At 43.8% G+C, this 16489-nt stretch overlaps 1 protein-coding gene across 4 annotated transcripts in view; it reads left to right on the top strand.

Annotated features, from left to right (window-relative positions):
• Positions 1-1558: 1558 nt before the first annotated feature.
• Positions 1559-16489, top strand: part of rassf6 (Ras association domain family member 6) — a 72178-nt gene continuing 57247 nt past the window's right edge. The window contains exons 1-3 of one of the 4 annotated variants that reach the window (XM_048528179.2): positions 1559-1818; positions 1942-2045; positions 14165-14240. The gene's annotated coding sequence lies outside the window, so the exon portion shown is untranslated. Of the gene's footprint in view, positions 1819-1941; positions 2046-10401; positions 10566-14164; positions 14241-16489 lie in introns of those variants that run through there. The other 3 variants (XM_048528178.2, XM_048528181.2, XM_048528182.2) reach the window with 3 other exon arrangements.

Below are 16489 nucleotides of genomic sequence, written 5' to 3' on the forward strand. Positions count from 1 at the left end.
CTCAGCCACTGCTGGACTCATCCCACTCGCTCGGCCACTGCTGGACTCGTCCCACTCGCTCAGCCACTGAGGGACTCAGCCCACTCGCTCGGCCACTGCAGGACTCGGGCCACTCGCTTGGCCACTGAGGGACTCGGCCCACTTGCTCGGCCACTGAGGGACTCGGCCCACTCGCTTGGCCACTGCAGGACTCGGCCCACTCGCTCAGCCACTGCTGGACTCGTCCCACTCGCTCAGCCACTGAGGGACTCAGCCCACTCGCTCGGCCACTGAGGGATTCGTCCCACTCGCTCAGCCACTGCTGGACTCGTCCCACTCGCTCGGCCACTGAGGGACTCGGCCCACTCGCTCAGCCACTGAGGGACTCAGCCCACTCGCTCAGCCACTGAGGGACTCAGCCCACTCGCTCGGCCACTGAAGGATTCGGCGCACTTGCTCGGCCACTGAGGGATTCGGCCCACTCGCTCGGCCACTGCTGGACTCGGGCCACTCGCTCGGCCGCTGAGGGACTCAGCCCACTCGCTCGGCCACTGCTGGACTCGGGCCACTTGCTCGGCCGCTGAGGGACTCAGCCCACCTGTTTGGCCACTGAGGGGCTTGGGCCAATTGTTTGGCTATGGGGTCCAGCTGCAATCCATCCCCCTCAACCTCCCTCTCCAGGCAGGGCAGGGCAGTCAAAGGTTGGTGGGTGGTTGAGGTGTGGCGGGTGGGGGGGGAGCTACAAAGAGGATCAAAAAGAAAAAGAACCAGTGAGCAGAGGAGCTCTGATTGGAGCATGGTGGAGGCTGGTAAAATTATAATATTTAAAAAGGCATCTGGATGGGCCTATGAATAGGAAAGCTGTAGAGGGATATGGGCCAAATGCTGACAAAATGGGACCAAATTAATTCAGAAAGTCTGGTCAGTATGGATAAATTGGGCTGAAGGATCTGTTTGCATGCTGGTCTGCACTTTGATTCTGTGACTCTAATATGCAACTGCTGTTTTCACTGGGAGAGTCTGTCTGTTAACTCTGTTTCTCTCTCTACAGATGCTGCCAGATCTTCTGAGTATCTCCAGCGTGTTCTATTTTTATTTCAGTCCTCCAGCACCTGTAATATTTTGCTTTATTATCCTCTGAAGGGGTAGTTGATTACACCTGTGAAGATATCCTTATCACACACACAGAAAGGAAACAGGACTGGAGTCACAGCAGCACAAAGGTTTTCATATATAACGAACCATTGAGTTGTGGAAGATGCTGGGCAGCTGCCTGGACAGATCTGTGGCAGCCTTCGGTATGCATTTGCTTGGGTGTTGAGAATGCCTGTGGTCTGCTTTTACTTACACAACACAGTGCTGCAGCCTCAGAAATGCCTGTGTGTTCCCCTTACAATTGAACACCCGACCAGTTTTGCCCTGCCGTTCTGCTTCCTCCCTTCTGGGGCAGCATCTCCGCTCAGGGTGCCATAACCACACCGCTGTTTCTAAGAGTTTACAGGGTCCGTGTTCTCGTGTTCATTGTCACATACAGTACAAGTGTGACGACACAACAAGTGTACTCAGTTGGTTGTAAAGCACTTTTGGATGCCCTGCAGCAATGGAAGACAATTTATCAATGCAACACTTTCTTTTAGTTGACAATCCAAATTTCATTCTGCTTTGATAAACACATTATATCTAATCCTTCGTCACAAGTTTTCTAGTCACACCACCCCTTCGTGCAGGAGTTCATCTGCAGCAGGAAGTTCTTCTACAGAAGCAAAACTGTTCTTTTTAGCAGAAAGTTTCTCAGACGGGTGCGGAGCACTGTCTCCGACAATACGCCAGAGCAGATGGGTTTGTACTAACTGCTTATAATAACAAAGTAAACACTTCCAAAACGCGCAGGGCAGCTGGTAGTGGGTGTGTCAAATTTCAACCTTAGCAGGTAATAATTAACTTCTTCTTCATATTTTCGAGGTGAGCTGACAGGTCATTCTCCAGATGTCACGTACTTGAATGGGCAAAGTGAAAGGATCAACGAAACAGTACATCACGCCGATTTCTACTTCAGATTTCCTCAAGTAAGTGAAGATTATGGACCAATACTGCATGTTTATCACAGTTCCTTTAATCCTGTCTGTGTTAAATGAGTTCATGAGTAAGTAACTCAGTTCTTTGGTTCACAAGACTAGTTCTGCAAAGTCATTCAGGAGAGTTGATTGCATTAATCGTGAGCCTTCCCCAACTGTTATAGTTTTAATATAATCTGAGATGTCTGCAGTTAAAGCACAAAATTGAAAGCCACTGTGACTCATGTATATTTTACAGCCTTTGCTGTGCAAACTGATAGCACCATGTTGGTTTGTAACAATAAAATGAGAGAACAGTGTTACAATCACAACTATTTTTCTGTACCAGCTCACTGCATTTCGGGGATTGTAATAGAGAGTAAATTTCTGCTATACTGTGTTTCTCAGTACAGTTTACAAATCTGCCAAATCCCTCTATGGTTCATGATGGAGCATAGCATGTCACAACTTGTGAATTCAATTGCATTCCTGCAACTTAATCTACTGACTTTGTCTTCTGCTAGCAGTGGAAATAGTTTGGTGCAGAATCGTATCTTAATGTCTATGTTTGTCGCAGCCTGAAGTACGAAAGGATAATATATAATAAATCAAAAATTCACTTAAAAGTGTACCTCTAATGTAATCAAATCTTTGTGATGAGGCATTAAACCCAGGTACCATTTAGACCATGGCTTAATGGCATTATTTTGAAGAAAAACACAGAAGTTCTGGCAATGTCCAGCTGGCCAATATTTATCCCTCAAGCAGCATTACATAAAAACAATAATGCAGGAATGTATCTCAAAGCCATTGTGGGATCAGGTTGTGCATGATATTTTTGCTTTTGTTCTCTATTTCTTAGTTAATTAAAACAAACTGTGAATCCACATTTGCAACATCATCACAATTTGGCTCCTTTACGCAGAGAGTTGTGAGAGCATGGAATGCGTTGCCAGCAGCAGTTGTGGAAGCAAGGTCATTGGGGTCATTTAAGAGACTGCTGGACATGCATATGGTCACAGAAATTTGAGGGTGCATCCATGAGGATCAATGGTCGGCACAACATTGTGGGCTGAAGGGCCTGTTCTGTGCTGTACTGTTCTATGTTCTATGTTCTATGTTCTATGTTCTAACATGCAATGAGCATTTCAGCTGTTGTTTGAGCCTTTGTTCATCTCTCGAACTCTGAGCCTTTGTTGATTTTGATCCATTCACTTGCTATGTCTGATTCTGTGGGATCAGTTCTTGAACTAGCTGGCTGGTTCCTCAAAGATATTTTTAAGCTCGTGGATTTAATTCGTCTGAGTAAAATTCAACACATGCTTTTGGGGATGACAAATACATTTAAGTGTAGTTGAAGAAAGTGTCACTCGGTCAGATTTTAAACATTTTCAAGCAGAGTGTTGCAAATAATTTATGGAAGGAGATCTCAGCACTCAAAGGAACTTAGAGATGTGTAGATTTAGAACCGACCATATCCCAGCTGGAGAATTGAAGAATGAAGACTGAATGCATCACCTTTACCTCCCATTTCAAATTGCAAAGTACTTACTAAAATTACTTGTTGAATGTGAGTAACAGTTGAAAGTGAAAGCAGAAACTAAACAAGGAAGTGCAAGTTGGTAGCATATTAAAGGGGTGATATCATTTTGTCAATCAGGACTGATGTCTGCATCAGGTATCCAAGCTGCAAAGAGTTCAAAAGGGGTAAAATTGGTCAAGGGTAGTAGTGTGTAATAGCAGACCACTTGACAACAGGCATGATTTTCATATCACAGACTGAGGAATTACACCACATTTCTGCCAAAGAAATATACCAGTCTGGGTTTTGAGTCTCTCAAAGTCATTGTTGCCAATCACCAGATATAGTTGGGTAAGATTTCCAGTCAGACAGGACATTTAGTTTGGATGGAATCCTATAACAGGCCTGAATGATGTAAACTATTGTGGGATTTGTGACAGAATTGCACAAGCTTTCCAGAGAGGCCTGCCTCATAGGTGGTGATAATGGGAACTGCAGATGCTGGAGAATCCAAGATACCAAAGTGTGGAGCTGGATGAACACAGCAGGCCAAGCAGCATCTCAGGAGCACAAAAGCTGACGTTTCGGGCCTAGACCCTTCATCAGAGAGCATAGTTGGGATGTTTTTGCCAAGTACTATAGCAAGTTTCCCACTAGGCAACTAATCAAGTGGGATTATATCTTGGTAAGTGCCTTGTTCATGGTTCAATTCATCTCACTAATATCTAGTGTTCTATTTTACCAAACTTGCTCAACAATCTAGACGTTGAGAAACCTCGAGATGGTGACCTCAGCTCACCGATGCAGTCTGAAAGATCTCTATGTTGAATAAAAAGGCACAAACATCTCAGGGTACACTCCACAGGGACTGACTGCATGCATCTCACATCCACAGAAAATGATGTTTGAAATATGTCAGCCTCTAAGAACGCCCATGATCCACTTTCAGGACCCTTCTGTACTTTAGTGATGCATCTCAGATGCACTGGAAACTATCAATATAATGCTGCAAGGACACTGTGCACACAGGGACACACTCCCACTCATGGATTGGACTAGGTTGCATGTGTGCTCTCTTTGCTCTCTATCCTAGTGCTCAGTCACTCTGAGCCTACCTGGATGCCCACTGATTCCACAAACTGTCTTGCGCAGCCTTGCCTTTATACACTGTGCCCCCTGAGGCAGAGATACCAGGCTCATTGTTTTTTATTCATTAACAGGATGTAGGCATTGGTGGCTGGGTCAGCATTTATTGCCCATCCCTATTTGCCCTGATGGCTGTTGACACACACATGTCAACCACACTGATGTGGTTCTGGACTCAAATATAGGCCAGACCAATAGAGGATGGCTGATTTCCGTCCCTAAAGGACATAAGTGAATGGGATGGGTTTTTCCAATAATTGATGATGGAATCACAGTCATCATTAAACTCCTAATTCCAGACTTTTACTGAATTAAAATTCAATCATCTGCTGTGGTGGAATTCGAATATGGATCCTCAGAACATTATGTGGGTCTCTGGATTAACAGTCTAGCAATAATACCAGGAGGTCTTTGCTTCCCCTTGATTACTTCTGTCTTACCATGTCATTTAGCACAGGCACACAGGCAGGAACTTTGTCAGAGTTGTTAGTGAGCCTCAGATAAACCAGGAGAGATAGGTTTTGCTCAGGGGCCCCTGGCACAGTAATACAAAAGCAGCCTCTGATACCAGTCCAGAAACTTGGGCATAGTCAACCAGCCCTGTCCAGAGTCAGGATGTACTCCACTTAAGGGGTGATGAGCAACATGTTGGGTAATCGACCACCCATCGTTACTCTTTCTGCCCTATTGTGGGCTGCTTTCCTCCTAAAATGAGAGATGGGCATATAATACTGGAGATGAAAGTGGGTGGCAGAGCTATTACTGTTGTTACAGTTGGGAAATGTACTGAGTCTGTCAATGGCAGTGCTCAGGGCATGCAGGTCAGTGGTGTTAGGGGTTGAAGTGGTGCAGACGACAGCAAGTGAGGTAAGATGTTGCAGGCAATTATAAGAATGATACAGCATGAACCTTAGTAGGAGATTGGTAAGGTACTAGAGACAGAGTGAGTGAAAGGTACTGAAGGCAAGATCATGACACCAATGCTTGTGAATTGGAGAAGGTCACTGATCTTCTTTGTACAGTGCCGAGCGTCCCACTAGACGGCTGGGATAGGGTGGCAACCTCAGACCAAGCCAGGACTACTATCGTAGCCTCCACTGCTGGTCCTGGGGGATGCAGAAATCATGCCTGTGCACCATTCCTTCCAGCAGGAGCTGCCAGGTCCCTGCTTTGCAAGGTGGGGTGCTAATTTTCCCTCTGTCTAATCATGTCCGGGACAAAGGTCAGAAACGGTGTGGGGCACCTCTGGACTGGCAGTGTTTGTCCAGGTGCACAAATGGGCTTTTAAAGATGGCACAGGCAGAAGGGTTGCTGGTGAATTCTGGGATATCCCAGCAGAGATGACTTGTTCTGAGAACAGCACACGGTAAGATAGGACCGGAATTGAGGGTAAGGAATGCCCTTAATGAGGTGGGCACTGAATGATGCATATTAATAAGGTTGGGTAAGATAGGCAAAATTCAGCCCACAGAATGCAATGTTCGTTTGTTGCAGATCAGCACCTACTTGTATGGAGTTCATATTCCTCCAATCAGCTGGGATTCTATGATTCTCCTGGGGCAGCAGAAGGAATGTCAGTGGACTGAGCAAATGATAGGAAGTTCTAACATCCCCTGGCAGTAGGCTGTCTTCAGTTTCTAAAAGGAGTGAGCAGGGCCCATGTTTAAAGCTCAGTTTGCTGTGACCGGTCAGGAAGAATCCAATACATAATCCACTGTGACTCTGTGGGTAAATTTAATGTCCTCCCATGAGCCAATTTGGGAGCTGCGGGTGAATTTGAATCAGGGTGGGGGGTGCCAGTTGGAGACAGTGCTGCCTCTGGTCCCTGCCTCTATTAAATCCAGGGCACAGGAAGATTGTGGGCAGCCAGGCACACCACACCATCAAGGGACTAGGCCCAAAACATCAGCCTTCATGCTCTTCTGATGCTGCTTAGCCTGCTGTGTTCATCCAGCTCTACACCTTGTTATCTCACCATCAGTTGAGACCCAAATATGGGCAATGAACACCCATCACAGGTCCTCACTCCACCCTGTTAGTATACCAGCAGTGCCAGGAGGTGCAGTCACCACCTCAGGATCCAATAAAGCAAAGCCTGGCATACCTGGCACATTGAGGGGATCTCTTGAATCCAAGTACCCACTTACTGATCGAGGGATCTGGCATTGAAATAGTGATTGAGGGTGGTGGGAGGTACTACCAAAAGTATACCCCTGCCCGTGCCTCTGGTCTCCCCCCATCACAATCCCCACCCTGCCTTCATTCACCTTATGGCCTTGATCCCCCTCTGATCCTGGGCCTTAGCTGCTGGCGCTGTCTGCATTGAAGAGCTGCTGGCCTCTGATTGGTTCGGGGAATAGGATTTGTGCTGTGGGTTTCCTTGTTCCCAGGGGAGCCTGCCAATGGGCACTGTCATGCCGGACTGTCACATGCTATGGGGGTCTTCCTTAAGGTAAGGAGACAGGCATCTCTCAGTTAATTAATTTCTGGCAACACTCTCCATCATCTATGCCTGTGTACCCAATGTGTGAAAATAATGCACAGAATCATTTTTAAAGAGATTAACACAATGGTGTGTGTGGGGTGGGCGCAACATATGGTGACTCTTCAATTTTGTTCCAAACTATAACTTTCAAAAAGCTATTATCATTTCCAGTGGCTAACTGGAAGGATTACACACTGAGATTTCAAATGTTATGATTCTTATTGTCACACATCACCCCAAATCATTATATCTGTAGGCAACTTGTTCTCAGGAAAATGTTCTCAGTTTTAACTTTTAAAACAACCAAAAATCCCTCACAATGGTCATGCTTCACATTGTCCCTTAAGTAGACCTTTCATTCAGTGCAAATAGCCAGTTCAAAACTATTCTCAGCTCCCATGGCTTACTTCCTTTCTTCTTTTCCAGGTAAATAACTTATAACCCTGAAGTGACAGTTAAAGTGAAGTTTTAGCTGGACATTCCTTCCTCTTTCCAGATAGGCAACTCTTACAGCCTCCTTCAAATTCTCACACACTCTTTCTGCTGCAGGCATGAGCTCCCACCCACATACCATGTGTTGAACAAGACAGACCGGTTGTTTCTATCTCTTTACTCTCTTTCTCTCTGTTAGATTCTTGCAAACTGATTGTAGGTCTGAGAGGCTCATGAGTATGTTTGGAGGGCCTGAAACCTGATCCTACAACAGCTTCCAAGAGCTATTCCTTCCTAAAGTCCATCCCTATGACAATGTGTGTTACATGTGCCTTATATCTTGACAGAAGTTTGAATTAACTATTCCTTACAATCACCCAAATCCACTTAGATCATTTCTGACACTTCCCTCCCCTTCCTGGACGTCTCCGTCTTCATCTTGGGAAACCATTGACATCCATTCCAAATCCACTGGCTCTCACAACACCTCGACTACACCTCCTCACACCCATCTCCTGCAAAGATTCTATGCCATGCTCACAACTCTTCCATGTCCGCCACATCTGCTTCCAGGATGAGGCGTTTTACTCCAGGACATTCCAGATATCCTCCTACTTTAGTGACCGTAATTTCCTAATCTCTGTTATTAAGGATGCCCTCAACTGTATCTCCTTCATTTTCTGAAATTATGTCCTCAAACCCTGTCCCCCCAGCAACAATAAGGATAGAGTCTCCTTAGTCCTCATGTACCACCCCAACAACCTCTGAATCTAACACATCATCCTCCAACATTTCTGCCACTTACAATCAGACCTCACCACCAAAAAGATAATTCCTTTGCCACTCCTGTCCATTTTCCACAGGGACCATTCGTTCCACAGCTGCCATGTCAGCTCTACGCACCCCACCAACTTCTCCACCACACCCGGTACCTTTCCTTGCAACCACAAGAGGTGCAATACCTGCCCCACACCTCCCCTCTCACCTCCGGTCCCAAACAATCCTTCCAGATCCTGCAGAGTTTCCCCTGCACTTCATTCAACCTGATCTATTGTATCCGTTGCTCTCGATGTGGTCTCCTCTATACTGGGGAGACTAAATGCGGACGCGGGGACTGGTTCGCAGAGTATCTGCACTCTGTATGCACCAACCAACCCGTCCTTCTGGTTACCATCCATTTCAATTCCCCCTCCCACTCCCCTGGTACATGTCCATCCCTGGCCTCCTCCACTGTCAGAATGGGGGCAAATGTAAACTGGAGGAACAACACCTGATATTTCACCTCGAGAGCTGACAGCCCAATGGCTTCAATATTGACTTCATCAGCTTCAAAATCTCTTCACCGCCAGCCTTATCCCATGTCCAGCCCTCTCCCTCCTGACCTGACTTAACCTGTTCATCTTCCTACTCACCTATCCACTCCAGCCTTCCCATTGGTCAATTACAATAACCGCCTAACTGCATTCACCTATCACCATCCCACTTAGCCTTCCCCCAGACCCACCCCTCCCTGTATTTACTTCTGGGCTCCCTTCCATCTTCCCCATGCCTGATGAAGGGTTTGACCCAAAATATTGACTTGCCTGCTCCTTGGATGCTGTCTGACTTGCTGTGCTTTTCCAGCTTCATATCTATTTGCCCAACTCGATTCTCGATTTAACCTTAGAATACCTGAACTTTAACCTAGAGATGATTGCATTTCAACCTAAGTGTGTTCACAGGTGGAATTCAGAACAAGTTGCCTGACTCATTCATGGATCAATTTTACCTTAAACTAAACAGACCATCGAAAACATAACAATCTTACAAATGTTGTATTAAAATGCATGGATTTGGGGGTAGCTGTACTGACATGGATGGAGGATTGGTTGGCAGACGGGTAACAAAGAGTAGATATAAATGGGTCTTTTCCCCAGTGGTAGGCAATGACTACTGGGGTCCTGCAGGAATCAATGCTTGGACCCCAGCTATTCAGCTTGTGTATTAATGATTGAGATGAGGGAACTAAATGTAATAGGTCCCAGTTTTCAGATGACACAAAGCTGGGCGAGAGAGTGAACAGTGAGGAGGATACAGAGACTATTCAGTGTGATTTGGACAAGTTGAATCAGTGGGCAAATGCATGGCAGAATAAGTACAGTGTGGATACATATGGGATTATTTACTTCGGTAGCAAAAACAAAGAAAGATTATTGAAATTATGATTGAATAGGAAAGGGGGATATGCTCTGAAACCTGAGTGTCGTCGTACATCAGCCGCTGAATGTAAGCATGTGGGTGCTGCAGACGGTGAAGAAGGCAAATGGTATGTTGGTCTTCATTGCGAGAGGGTTCAAATACGGGAGCAGTGAGTTATTGAGTTGTCTGCTAGTCTCTCAGTGCTTCCCCACCTTAGTTATAATATTGAAAAAAATATAGATGTTCTTTTCTTGTTCAGGCTTTGCAAGCATTTTTTGATCAAATTCCTGCTGAAAGTTACACAGCTGATGAACAGGCTACAAGATAGCAGCACAGCTGAAATATAAGACATATTTTTAAATGTTTGTGGTATCTTTTTTAAAGTTACTAGACAGGTTAATGTACGAAGGAATGAGCCCTTATCTATGCTGTGTACTTAGCTCAGAGTTCCTCATTGTTAATACATGAGTTGGCATAACAACAAGGTATAACTGAAGGTGACTTCAAAAAGAACAGCTGTCTAAACACAACAGGTAGTGCCAGGAGACCAGGAGACGTTTAACTGATTGGTCAAAATGTGGTGGTTCAAAGTTTAGGTTGCACTGTTTGTAGGTTACCAGCAACACGGATGATCATAAAAAGCCTTCAATTGTAGCTGAACGGTTAATGCAATAAACCCAGGGATCTACATTTTTACAAAGAGAAAGTGTTGGAAATGCTCAGCAGGTCAAGCAGCCTTTGCAGAGAAGGTGGAATTTCCCCTTTTTTGGTAAGTGTTTTGTTGAGCGACCAACACCCAGTTTGTAATAGCTCGGAATGTCTTATCTCATGTAGTCTTCCTCTCTTTGCCTCAGTAATTATGGAACTGGTCTCTTGGCTGCCTTTCCCAGGGAATCATGTGGTTGCAGAGGTGGAGCGGTCACTATGGCTGGCACCTACTGGCTTTCACCCCTCTGGCAATGCTCTTAAAGCACAGCTGAACAACAATTCAGATGCTGGAAGCCAGAAACTGACCCTCACCCTGTGGTGCATGACCATTATCACCAAGAACATGACGCACAGGGAAGGAAAACTCATAGATAATAAAATGTGAGGCTGGATGAACACAGCAGGCCAAGCAGCATCTCAGGAGCACAAAAGCTGACGTTTCGGGCCTAGACCCTTCATCAGAGAGGGGGATGGGGAGAGGGTTCTGGAATAAATAGGGAGAGAGGGGGGAGGCGGACCGAACTGGGCAGGCTGTGGGCCAATGCTGAAGTCAGTGAATGAGTGCTAATAAAGCAACATAAAGTAGACAGAGGCTGACAACCACCAAGTAAGTTCAAAGTGAGCACTAAGAAATCAAGTTGAGAACCATAAGATGCCATCAGTATCAATCTTCCAAGGATCCTTAGATTCTAGAAAAAGTCCAAAAGGATTGAAAAACTGCCACATCTTTATTTACATAGGGAAGGAGACAAAAGAAAAGGCAACTATCAGCCAGTTAGCTTAATATTTGCTACTGGAATAAAGCTTGAGTCCATTATAAAAGCATTCATTGCAGGGCATTTAAAAGTACCTATGACCATGCAGTTTCAGCATGACTTCATGAAGGAAATTTCATTTCTGACAAATCGACTAGAATTCTTTGAGGTGTTAACAAGCACAACAGACAAAGGGGAAGCAGTAGATTTAATATATTTGGATTTTCAGAGGATTCTGACAAGGTTCCTGCCCATTATGCTACTAAATAAGATAAAGCTTTTGAAGGTAATGTGATAGTATGGATAGAGGATTGTCTCATAACAGAAGGCAGAGTTGGGAGAAGGGGGTGTTTTCAGGTTGGCAACCTGTAATTAGTTCAGTGCCAAAGGGATCAGTGCTGCGGCCACAATTATTTAAAATATATCTAAGGTTAATAAAGTTAAGCAAGAAATGTGAATGTACATAAGCCAAGTATGCAGGTGATATGAAATTGGATGAGAAGGCAAGTGGTGAGGATGATACAAGGAGATTGCAGAGGGATATATACAGATTAAGACAGTGGTCAAAAACATGGCAGATGGAATACAATGTGGGAAAGTGTGATGTTATGTACTTTAGCAGGAAGAATAGAAGAGTTGAATATTATTGAAAGGGAGAATACCTGCAAAAACTACAGAACAAATGGATTTGAGAGTCCTCATGAATGAATTGCAAAAAGCTAGCATCTAAGTTAAGAAGGTAATGGGAAGGAAAATGGAATGTAGGCCTGTATTTCATAGGGAATGGATAGAGAGATTTTTCTAAAACCAAACAAGGCACTAATCAGACAACAGCTGAAATGCAGTGAATAGTTTGAACTCTTTATCTAAGGAAAGATATACTGGCACTGAGACAGTCCAGGTGACAATCATTAGCCTGACCCTGGGTATGGAGGAACTGTCTTGTAAGGAGAAGCTATGTGGATTGGGTCTGTACTGATTGGAATTTAAAAGAATGAGTGGTGACCTTACTGAAACATACGAGACTCTTAGAGGACTTGACAAAGTAGCTACAGAAAGGTTAGGAGGACCAGAGAGTATAAACTCAGAATAAGGGTTACACATTTAAAACAGAGATGAGGATAAATTTCTTCTCTTGGATGGAAGTGAATTTGTGTAATTTTTTTATTGCAGAGGGTCAGCAAGGGAATCAAGGGTTGTGGGGAAATGGTAGGAAAGTGAAGTCGAGGATTATCACATCAGCCATGATCTCATTGAATGGTAGAACAGATTCAATAGGCTTAATGGCTTACTTATGCTGCTACACCTTTTGCATCCTGTGTAGATACATGGGATACATGTGTGTCACTGCCAAATGATCAGACAGAAACAGGTAAAGTAACAGGTGTCCATGAGTGAAGTATTGAAAGGATGAAGTGGTGTCGAGTTGGTCTGAGAGTAGGCATAGCCGTGATAAAGCTGTGATATGCTAATGCTGACTTGAATGAACAAAGGATTGAGGAGAATGTTGGCCATAGAGGATGCAGGGGCATGGACATTATGGTGAGGAAGCAGTTGGATGACGAGCTGGGTCAACCTTTCTGGCATGGTGCAGCTGCCAACTAGTCACTCTGCTTGATGTCAGGAACCATTGAGTTCCTTGGGAATGGAGAGGAAAATTGGAAGTGATGTATAAAAAAGGCAAGCTGGAGCTTAAACGTTGCCACTTAAGGCTTGAGGCGAAATCACAAAGTTTTTTCGCAGCATTGAGATTTTGATATTTTTCATTCTTTCCATTCTTTCCCACCCTCCTTACCATTGCTTATGCCACCCTAGGCGGGGGAACATTCCACTCAACCTTTTAGGTTGATAGTCTTTAACCTAGTCAGACCTGAAACAATGGGCTGTGATTAATGTGACCTGTTGCTGCAGAAAATATAGTGGCCAAGCCCACATAAATGTACCAGAGGTACTCATCAGTCTCCCGTCAGCAGGAAAGCTGCCCAGTCTTGGCTGTTGAGTAATGGGAACGGTACCTTTACTGTAGGTATAGCTACTGAGCATGTATAAAGGGAGGTACATGGTGACATAGTCATAGAATTGGAGGCTGGACTTAAAGGGTTCCAAGTAAGATATCTCTCTCACAATCTTTTGTTACGCTAAATAAATTGTGCTGCTGTTAAACTTACAAGGGCACAGATCTCACATTACCACAGGGTGGCAATAGTGACCAGACCCATGGAACTAGGTGATGAGAGCCTGAAGTGAAACCCAGTGATGGTAAATTGTAAGGCTGGCGCAGTGATTCAAAACTAGAAGTAAGGGAAATACCTAAAGTGAACCTCAGTGTTGGTGTAGACCAGCAAGTAGTAGCTTTCAAGGGGTATCTAGGCACTGAACCACACAGTGGGAAAGTCAATAGAGAAGTTGAATATAGAGCAGAAGAAAGCAAAGTATGTGGTTAGCAATACAGGAATAAATCAACAAACTACAATATGTAAGGAATTACAGAAATGAAAGTACTTACAAAGATTGGGAAGAAACAAACACTCACATAAACAGGAATCGCAAGCATGTTAAGGAACAGGGCACAGTCCAAGCCGTGAAGAAATTCCACAGGGAGAACAGAGCCTGGCCTGTTTTGTAGAGAGTTGTGAGAGCAAAAAGAGACATTGTGGTAAGACTGCAACAGCAGCATAAAAAGACCAACACAGATCATAGCATCCAGCAGCAGCTCCAGAAATGGGAAAGATAGGGTGACAGGATGAACTCTTCCTGGGAAATGTGACTGGAGTTGTGACTAAAGTAATATTTTGACTTTCTTGATTATCCAGACATTCAGGGATGAATTTTGGTATACGTAAACTAAATAGCAGAGAAACTAGTTTTAACCTGGATACTGGAGAACATGTCTTGATCCTTTCAGATGCTTTGCCATAGTTGAGGTCAGGAGTCCTCTGACCATCCTTCAGTAAGATTGGAAGTGGCAAAGAAGGTTTCAGGTAGGAGGTGGGGTTGGTGGGTGGATTGGTATTAATACTTTGATGCCTACAAACTTTGTGCACAGACCATTAAATCCTAGCCACTGTTAATGAAAAGGAAACTAGCAGGCAATCATTCACATACTTAAATCTGAAATTTTGCACTTTCCTATCCTGTTGGACTCAGGGATATATACAAACATTTGAGCACGAAACAAGAGTCAGCCACTCAGCCCTTCAAGCTTGCTCCACCATTTAATAAAATCATTTCTGGTCTGATTTTAACCTCAACTCTACATTCTTGCAAATCCCTGATAATCTTTCACTCCCTATCCACCTATGCCTCAAAAAATATTGAAAGATTCTGCATACATTGTCTTTTGAGTAAGGGAATTCCAAAGATTCACAAACCTCAGGGAATTAATGTTTCCTCATTTTTGTTTTAAATGGGCTTCCCTTTATTTTCATACTAAACCCTTACTTCTTGATTCTTCCACAAGAGGAAATATGCTTTCAACATCTCCCTAGTCAAGTCCCTTCAGTTTCAATTAAATCACCTCTGACTCTTTCAAACTTCAGAGGATACAGATCCATCCTGCATAGCCTTCCTCATGATGCAATCTGCTAATTCCAACTATTAGATTAGGAAACCTTCTCTGAACTGCTTCCAATTCATTAACATTCTTCCATATGCATGATGACCAATACTGTACACAGTACTCCAAATGGGGTCTTACCAATGCCCTGTACAGCTGAGCATCATTTCCCTTTCCTTGCATTCAATTCCACTCACATTAAATCATACTATTCCATTAACCTCTCCTGACTACTTGCTGTACCTGCATACTAACCTTCAGGGATTTATGTACTAGGAGACCTATAAATCTCTGCAACTCAGAACTCTGCAGTTTCTCATCATTTAGATAATATGCTTCTTTTTTATTCTTTTTGCCAAAATGGACAATTTCAAACTTTCCCAAAGTGTACTCCATTTGCTAGATTTTTGCCCACTCACTCAACCTATCTGCTTCCCTTTGCAGGCTCCTCATGCCCTTTTCACAACTCATTTTCCTACCTATTTTGGTGTCATCAGCTAATTTAGCTACCATAGCTTTGATCCCTTCATCCACATCGTCTATATAAAGTGTAAAGAGTTGAGCTTCCAGCACTGATGCCTGCGGCACACCACTCATGACATCCTGATAACCTGAAGGACATGTTTGTTCCTACTGTTTGCTTCATATCAGCCAACTAGTCTTATATCTGTGCCAGTAATGTTAACCCCTACGTGATGACCTTTTAGTTTTACCAATAATCTTTGATGTGGAACTTTTTCAAATGCCTTCTGGATATCTAAATACAATACATCTGCTTGTTCCCCTTTATCTACAACACATGTCACTTTTTAAAGAATTCCAATAAATTAGTTAAGCATGAGTTCCCTCTCAGAAAAACATTTCATCTCTGCCTGATTATCTTGGACTTAGCCAAGTGCCTATTATTACATGTTTAATGACAGCTTGTAACATTTCCCCAAATTGATCCCAAAAGCCCAGTTGTCTCTTTTGGTGAGAATCAGCCATTTCTTAAGAAGATAAGGAGGTAAAGTTGTTTAATTATTGCAAAGAATATGTTTAAGCGAAGCAGTAAGATTAACTGTAGTCACAATTATTTGCAGAAGATCTTCCTAAAGTAGGTAGCCAGATCGCTGCAGGTAGGCAAGGAAGTAATCTCTGTTAATTCAATTAGTAATAAAAGGAAGTAAAGCTTCAGAAATTTCTACAGCCAGTAGAATGACTATAGAATATGAGATATGAGGTTTGGTGTTAGAAACATGTCCTCAATCATTCAAGGAAGAGGTCTCAGAGTTTCAAAACAGCTTCAAAACTACTAAAGATTCAGTCATGGTGGGTGGTCCCATACCTGCACAGGCAGAAGCCATTTGTGCGCAATAAATCTTTCCAATCACACGGAGAAAATGTCAATACGAGCTCGATGTGTTTACAGAAAACCTTCAATCCTCAAACGCCCACCAAGAAGTAACATCAGTTTCAAGCAGCTACACCATGAGTAAAGGTAAAATTTCCTTTACTCTACAAAGGCAGGTTTTCAAAGAGGTTTATTATTGACACCAAATAGCTCAGAGCCAACAGCCATTTCCAGCCCTAGGGTCATAAATCTCAAGGAAGGCTTGGCATTGGCCAGTTAAGTGTCTGACAAGCATGTTCCCTTTCAAGCAATGCAAGTTTTCCACTGATTTTCCAATTGTT

The sequence above is a fragment of the Stegostoma tigrinum genome, chromosome 3 (genome assembly GCF_030684315.1).
Source record: "Stegostoma tigrinum isolate sSteTig4 chromosome 3, sSteTig4.hap1, whole genome shotgun sequence".
Lineage (NCBI taxonomy): Eukaryota > Metazoa > Chordata > Chondrichthyes > Orectolobiformes > Stegostomatidae > Stegostoma > Stegostoma tigrinum.